Source organism: Calypte anna, chromosome 6 (genome assembly GCF_003957555.1).
Source record: "Calypte anna isolate BGI_N300 chromosome 6, bCalAnn1_v1.p, whole genome shotgun sequence".
Taxonomy (NCBI): domain Eukaryota; kingdom Metazoa; phylum Chordata; class Aves; order Apodiformes; family Trochilidae; genus Calypte; species Calypte anna.
The window spans coordinates 501,887-509,511 of record NC_044252.1 but is presented as its reverse complement, the minus strand read 5'-3'; positions in this window follow the sequence as shown (position 1 = coordinate 509,511).

Here is a 7,625-nt window from a genome sequence, read left to right as displayed (position 1 = left end):
ACACCAGCCAGCAGCGAGCTTTTCTTCCATAGTGAAAGGTAAAAAGCACAAATGCAACAGATGACAAATCACTGATGGCGCTGAGGCTTCCTGCTCGCTGATTTAAATTGTGAATCAAACTGATGCTCTTTAAATCACCGTGATGAATGGGTTGGGCTGCAGGGCACTGGTGGGATCGGGGAGAAAGGGGGGGGGGAGGGAAGCCTTGCTGGTCCCACTGCCTGAAGGCAGGAGGAGTCCTGCAAAAAGCAAGCCAGAGGGAGGGTGACCGGGCAGCCCAGGGCATCGCGTTCAAAGAGAAAAACTCGAGAGCTGCAGTGTGATAGCCAGGGGCTGCACGCCAGTGGGGGATGTGGTTTGATCAATAAAACATCGCATCCACACGGCTCCTCCGGGCTTGTCCCTTCTTGGCGGCCAAAGGGATGCCCAGGGATTTTCCTCAGCCCTTGCTCTGAGCTGCTCCTGGTGCAACAGGGGATGTGCCCGCCCGTGCGGGGCGGTGCGGGGCGAGGGGAGGCAGCAGGAACCGCTTGTGCTGCGGGGGCAGAGCACACCCACGCCAGGGATGTGCGGGGACAACGCTGGGGGAGGATGGAAGGGGAATGGGCAAAGGAAGGGGACAGGGATGGGAGGGCAGCAGGAGGTGCGGGGCTGGGGGCTGAATTCAGAGGACGGGCCGTATCTGTGTGCCGGGCACGGTACCGCTGCCCGCAGCGGCGTCCGGGGCGGGGGAAACCAGGCTGGGGGTGCCCAGCCATCTGTCAGAGCTGGTGGAGGAGGTCACCCAGGAGGTGCATCTGCACTCTGGAGGGACATGGAGCAGCTCCGGGGGTGCGCTGGTGAGCGACGAGGGGTCCCCGGGAGGAAGAGGTGTCCCGGCGGGTGTCGGGGAGGGGGATGTGCCGCCCTCCAAGACACGGCTGAGCCTGCCCTCCCCTCCCCGGCCCCCCCAGCCCGGCCTCCCGTCTCGGCGGGATCAGCCCTGAGTGGATGTGACATCCATCCGGATGAGGAGGGAGCTCTCCCGGCCAGGAGGGCCGCCCGCTCCCCCCGCGGACCCTCCCGCTGGCCCCAGGCCGAGCTCCCCCAGCTCTGCCCGGGGCTCCTGCCCGTCCCGCACCGGCACACCGGGGCCACCCCGCGGCGGGCGGGTCCCGGCTCCGCCGAGCATCCCGCCGGTACCGCGCGGCCAGGTGGTGCCGCCGCATTCCGGTCAGGGCTGCCGGCGGTGTGCAGAGCCTCCACGGCCCCGCAACAACTGCTCCAACTTTCCCCTCTCCGGCCTCCCCCGCTCCTCAGCGTGCCCCGCACCGCTCCCCGCACCTTACCGGCAGCACTGCCGCCTCCGCCGCCGCATCCTGCGCGCCGCTGCTCCGCGCTGCCGCCGGCACGGCACGGCACGGCACGGCACGGCACGGCACGGCACGGCACGGCACGGCACGGCACGGCACGGCACGGCACGGCACGGCACGTCGGGCGCCGTAGGGCACAGCACGGTAGGGCCCGGTGTAGCAGGGTCCGGTGCGGTGCAGTGCCAGCGGCGCCCAGCCCGCCGCTCCCCGCCGCGGTAATCCCGTCCCGAGCTGTCACTCCGCCCCGCTGACAGCACCGGCAGCCAATGGGGACCCCGCGGGGCGCCGCGCCCCGCCCGCCCGGTGCCACCGGACACACACCGGCCTGCCCCGGTGCAGCACCCCGCAACCCCGGTGTCCCCCTGCCCGCCTGCGCTCGCCCCCCCGTGCGCATCCCCGCGCACCCGAGCGACCTTCACGCACGGGCAGCGTAGTCCCGGTGCCACCGTGCGTGTCCCGGTGTGACATGTCCCCCTGTCCCGCTGGGCATTACCCGGGTGTCAGTGTGCGTGTCCCGGCTCAGCTCCCGTGTGACAAAGGGCACCCGTCCCCAGGCATCACCACCCGTGGCCCCTCTGCCGCGGGTGGCCCCAGCACCCCACCATGCCCCCAGCTTGGGGACCACGAGGAGGAGAAGACAAAAGCCGCGGTGTCCTGGCACAGGAGTCACCTCCTCGAGCTGGTGGCCCTTGCCCTGAGGAGCAGATCCCATGCTGGGGACCCATCTCCCCAGGGATGTGGTCCCATCCCAGCCACAGGTATCAAGGTGCCCCAAACCACCCGGGAGCAGTCACCACTGGGTCACCAGCCCCTCTAAGGATGGGAAATGGCCTCCCAGTTATGGGAAACCACTTCATGCTACAAGGGGGAGATAAAAAAAAACCCTCAGCATCCATTCTGTCCCCTCCCCCGGGGTTCTGCTGGTGCTGGGCAGACAGCATGGGACAGTTGGGTGGCTGTGGCAGGGCCACCGTGCTGCCACCATGCCAGGTCCACAGGCCACAGCTGCCAGGGCTGGCAGCCAACACTCCCTGCCCGCCCAGGCTGCCAGATCAATTCGCTATTAAACAGCACTTTATTACCCAGCCCAGCAATCGTTATTAAATGTGTGCAAGAGGAGAGGCCCAGGGGAGCCCCGGCCTCACGTGCACGCCCTGCCCGCCAGAGGAATTTGGGGAAAGCTGCCCCTCTTTGCTGCTTTGTCTGCCAGCGGTGAGTCCAGCTCCTAGAACACCTTCCCCTGCCTCCCCTCCCAGGCAGAGGGATGTGGGGAGAAGGCAGGAGGCTCTGCAGGCCCTCCTCATATTTAATGCATGGCAGCACTGCCATTTTCTGCCTCCTTCTCCAGGCTCCTGCCTGCACGGGGCCCCTCTCCCCACGCCGGGGACAGCGGGTCCCTGAGCTGCCTCACAACACACACTGCCCGGCCCTCCCGTCAGGCTGGGAGATGCTGGGCTAATTAGGGGCTTCTACTGCGGGATCAACGACCTGATTCCTTCAGCAGCTTCTTGATGGCAGGAGGGAGGGGAGGGGGAAGGCTCTTCCCTAAGCTGCAGTCAGCGAGACAAATTTAACCGAGTGGAAGAGCTCGGAGCTTTCCCCGTGTGCCTGTAGCAGGAGAAGGCACTGCCTGCACCTTCCCTCTGCCTGCTGAGAGCTGCCAGGAGTAACAGAGAGGTCCCCTCCAGCCATCCGGGATGCAGATCCCTGCTTTCCATGGAAAACACGTAGCTTTCCAAACTGGTAATGCTTCCCCCGCCAGCAGCAGCTGCTCCACATCCCCCTAACCCTACAAGTGCTGAAGGGTGTGTGCTCAGAGATGTGGGCTGGGCCAGCACCGACATCCGCCTGGCAGCATCAGGATTTAGCCCGGGTTTCCCCAGCCCCTCCTGCTGTGAATCCCTCCCCAGCTGCTGGGTAGGCAGGAGGGATGAGAGAGCCCCAAGGGGACAGGGAAAATGCTCCCTCATCTTCACAGACCTGCAGCCCAAGCCCAGAAACGGCCTGGGTGTCACCTGGGCAGCACAGTGGCAAACTTCTTGCCGGGAGGAGGCTGACCTGGGATGTCCTGTTGCCCTGGCAGCTGTACAGATGAAGGGGACGTTTCGGTGGGGAGAGGGCAGACCAGGGCTCCTTCCCCAGCAGAGTCACACACGGCTGATCCTCAGGCTGCCCTGAGGCTCACAGGCTGCTCCAGGGGGTCTCTGGAAAGGCACAGCTGGGCACACAGGCACGCTGCTGGTGGCAAGCACCAAGGTTTCCCAAGAGCCACTCTGTGGTGAGTAACAGCTTGACTTCTTGGCCTTCTCCTTCCTCCTCCTGGCACAGCCACTCACAGCCTGACAGCTTCTCCTGCAGCTGTGGCTCCAGGTGGAGTGAACCCCCCGTTCACCCCCGGGATGCTGCCCCGGGATGCTGGGGGCTGCCAGAGCCATTTCCTTTGGCACAGCCTGTGCTTCAGGCACTGCCAGGGGCACTGGGGCTGTGTGCTGAGGCACAAAGGCAGTGGGGCTGTGCAAACACAGCCTCTCCCAAGCAGCCAGTGGCAGCACCATGGAAATAGCTAGATGAGTCCCCTGGGAGCTGAGCTGCAGTGAGGGCAAAGGGAGCTGAACCCTCCTCCCCCCAGCACTGAGGGCTCCAGTGCAGCTGAGGAGGTTGCATGGGCTCCCCCAGGGCCTATACTTAACTACACTGCTCTAATTAATGCCTTCTGCCTCGGGTGCCAAAACCCAACCACATCCTAGCTGTATATTTAAAAAGCTACAGCAGCGTAAGCCAAGTCTTTAATGGGCTGATGCACTTATCTGTTATCCCACCAGGCTGGTGGTTAAGGATAAATGGTGAAAATACCCTTCCTTGACAGACTGTTCCACAAATGATGCTTTACAGCTTACTCAGGGCAAAAAGGCAGTGCCTGATCCTGCCTGACCCCCCCAAACCTGGGGCTCCTGCCCAGACCTGGCTCAGAGAAGATCACACCTGTACCACCCTGTGCCTCTCCTGGCACCCCTGGGCAGGGCAGGAGTGCTCAGGGTGAAAGGCACGCTGGCACAGAATGAAAAACGTCTTACCAGTGCAGGCTGTAGCCCCTGCCAGGGAGAGCTGCTACCTGCCCCACTGCCACTGCCATCCCCAGCACCCCAGCTCCTCACTGGGGATGCAGGAGGGACCCAGGTGTGGAGGAGCAGAGCTGAGCAGAGAGGGGGTAATGCAAGCTGTGAGCTTGGGAAAATATTCCTGTAAGGCCCCGGGAAGATCTGCTCTTGCAGAGATCCCCTGGGGCTGCCCCAGCCCTGGGCAGCACCAGCACCAGCACCAGTACCAGCACAGCCAGTGCTCGGACAGGATGGAGGCAAAACCAGCAGCATGGTAAAACCTCCTCCTGTGAACGTGGGAGGTGTGGCCCCAGCACAGCTTGAGCCATAAATAATGTCCCTACACAGCAGTTGGGGGAACAGTCGTGTGGGAGTATCTCTTGGTAAAAAAGATGCTCGAGGAGGGAGATGGAAAGTCTTGCAGGAAAAGCAGGAGATTTCTGGCTGGTGGGGCAGGCTCTCCCCTGAGGACAGAGCCAGCAGGTCACTCAGATTCACCCACCCTGAACTGGTGCATCACTACACCAAGGAGAGTTAATCTGAAATAACCCAGAGCCCCAGTTCTCTGCTGTAGCCTCCAAGGGCTTGTGCTGCTGTGCAGAGCTCTGGAGCTGCTCTTCAGCTCCTCTCTGCAATGGCAAGATGTGATCCCTAACCCACCATCTGCAGCCCCAAGAGCCACGTGGGGAAAGGTGAAAGTAAGAGCAGTGAATGCAGTGAGTACCTTGTGTGGAAAAGAAAGAGCAAGCCCCAGGCACTCAGCCTGACCCAGCTCTGGGACCATGGGATGACAAACAGAGCTGCAGAAAAAGTGTGGAGAACCCTAAATGGTCACCTAAGGAGGAATAGTTACAGGCATAGCAAGGAAACAGCAATCCCCCAACAGCATGGAGATGCACGGAGACACATGGAAGTGCAGGCTGAAAGCCTGGAAGCTGTGGATTCAGGAGGGGGATGCTGCAGAACAGCCCTGCATTGGTATGTACCTAGGAGATCCTCATGCTCATGCCTCTTCCAACCCAGACTTGCACAGCCTTGCCTGGCTTTACATCTCTTCGGGATTTTTTTTGCCCCTGACTGTGTTTTTCAACAAAAGGGAAGGTGATGTGTACAGGGAAGAGCTGAACAGAAAGCATCGTGGGTTCCTGTTTCACCAGCTTATGCCTGGCACTGGACAATCTCAGCACCTGCTGGGAGCAGAGCTTGCTGTGAGCTCAGCACCTTCTCCCATGCAGCCAAGAAGTTCAGCTGTGATCCACTCCAGCCCTGAGAGCAGTGGAGAGACTTATCCTGCATCCACAGAGACTATGGAGACAGATCCTTTGAAAGATCCTGCTGAGAGTCCACGGAAAAACAGTGCTGAGAGACTCTACCCAGCTTCTGGGGTGAAGACTGCAGAGCTGCTCATGTCCTTGGAGTGACCTTGCCTTCAGCCCCACTTGGGACTGGCAGAAAACTATAAATGCAATGTCCCCTAGGCCTTTGCAAGGCTCAAGGTGTTCAGCCAGAAGGTGCCAAGGCATCACACCAGGTGACAGCTCCTAGGACAGCAGGGTAGTGTTGGCTCAGCTCTGTACCAGTGCCCTTAAAAATAAGTTGTGTCCTCCCACAGCCCCAGCCTCTGGGGACCTCAGCAGGCTTGAGGAGAGGCAGACAGCCTCTTCAGACACCTTTGACATGACAATAACTGCATTTTCAATGCAGGGGAAAAGACAAGGGGCACGGGTGGGGTCCAAGATCAGCCACCAGAGCAGAAGCACCTCTGGGAACCAAAGCCTGGATTCCTGGCTCCTCAACCACAAGGCTCCCTCCCTTCCAGCCCCAATTCCTGAACCTCCCCCTGCTTCCCCAGGGGTGGTGTTGAGACCCAACCCCTCCTCTCTGGAGTCTTCAGAAGTACAGCAGCACTGCCATGCAGCAGTGGAGCTGGCTGAAGCCTCTGCTCATGTCAAGGGGTGGATGAGGATGACAAGATGCCACCAGGATCAGACCCAAGGCCACGTCCTGGCTCTGAGGGCAGCCAGCACCGTATGTTTACAAGGAAGAAAGCTGCAACAGCAGTTGTCAGGAGCTAATCTGCTTCCTCCCCCCGGGCTCAGCTGGGTCTCTCCTCACTACAGATCAGCTCAAGGCCTGAGGCAGGAGCCCTGCTCTCCTTCCCAGGGCATCAGTGGGCACTGAGATACCCCTGAGATAACAGGGGAGCCTCGGGACTCACCCGTATCCTCTGCTGGGTGAGGTACCTGGGTGCTCCATCACCCTGCTGCCCTGCAGCCCTGGAGTGCAGCACCATCTCCTGTGTCCTGCCCGCACCACACTGGTCACTCAGCTCCTGACACTCACGGACACTGGTAGGCTTGCACATGGACAGGACCACAGCCCTTTTTATTTCTTGTCAGAGGACAAATTAAAAGAATTGCTTGGCCTTACAGGAGCTGTTGTGGTCATTTCTCCCACGTCCTCTTCAGACGTGGCTGTTCTCCAAGTTCACATCAGGAAGGTTTTAGCCCTAAGCTCAAAGTCAGCCCCTGCTCCTGGTAAGGTGAATTCCCGTGGTCCCAAGGGACCTCTGACACCAGGGGCAGCTTGGGCAGATCTTGTGGCACCCCAGTTTTCAGTGTCAGGGCTCAGGTAGAAATGTGCATCTAGCTGAATCTTAAAAAGGAGACTCACAGGCACCTCTTGATTAAAACAGAGAGCCACCTCGGGAAAGCACAAGCCACCAGAAGGCAGAAACCCCCTGCAGCTCTTGACTGAGACAGCAGAACCCAGCTCTGGCATTTGAAGCCTGTCTGCATTGAGCTGTCCCTTCATGGTCACACCACCCAAGGCCTCTGCCACAGCCATACCACAGACATTCTGCATTTAGGAAATCCACAGAAATGAGCACAAAACGGGTGCTGGCTTGGGACTCTTACCATTGGGGCAGTCATAGGTTTCCAGCTCCACTGGACATCCTGGCAGTGTGAAGCTGGGGCTCAGCACACTCCCTACAAGGCAGCAACAGGCTCTAGTGCTCTTCCTGCATCTCCAGGCAACCTGTGGAGGGAAAAGGGAAGAGCCTGAGCATTCTACAGATGGGAACGACTCCTGGCACAGATCACACCTGGCTGCAGCCATCACACCTGTCACAGACCAGCAGCTTGTCAGGACCTACCTGGGGACACTACCAAGC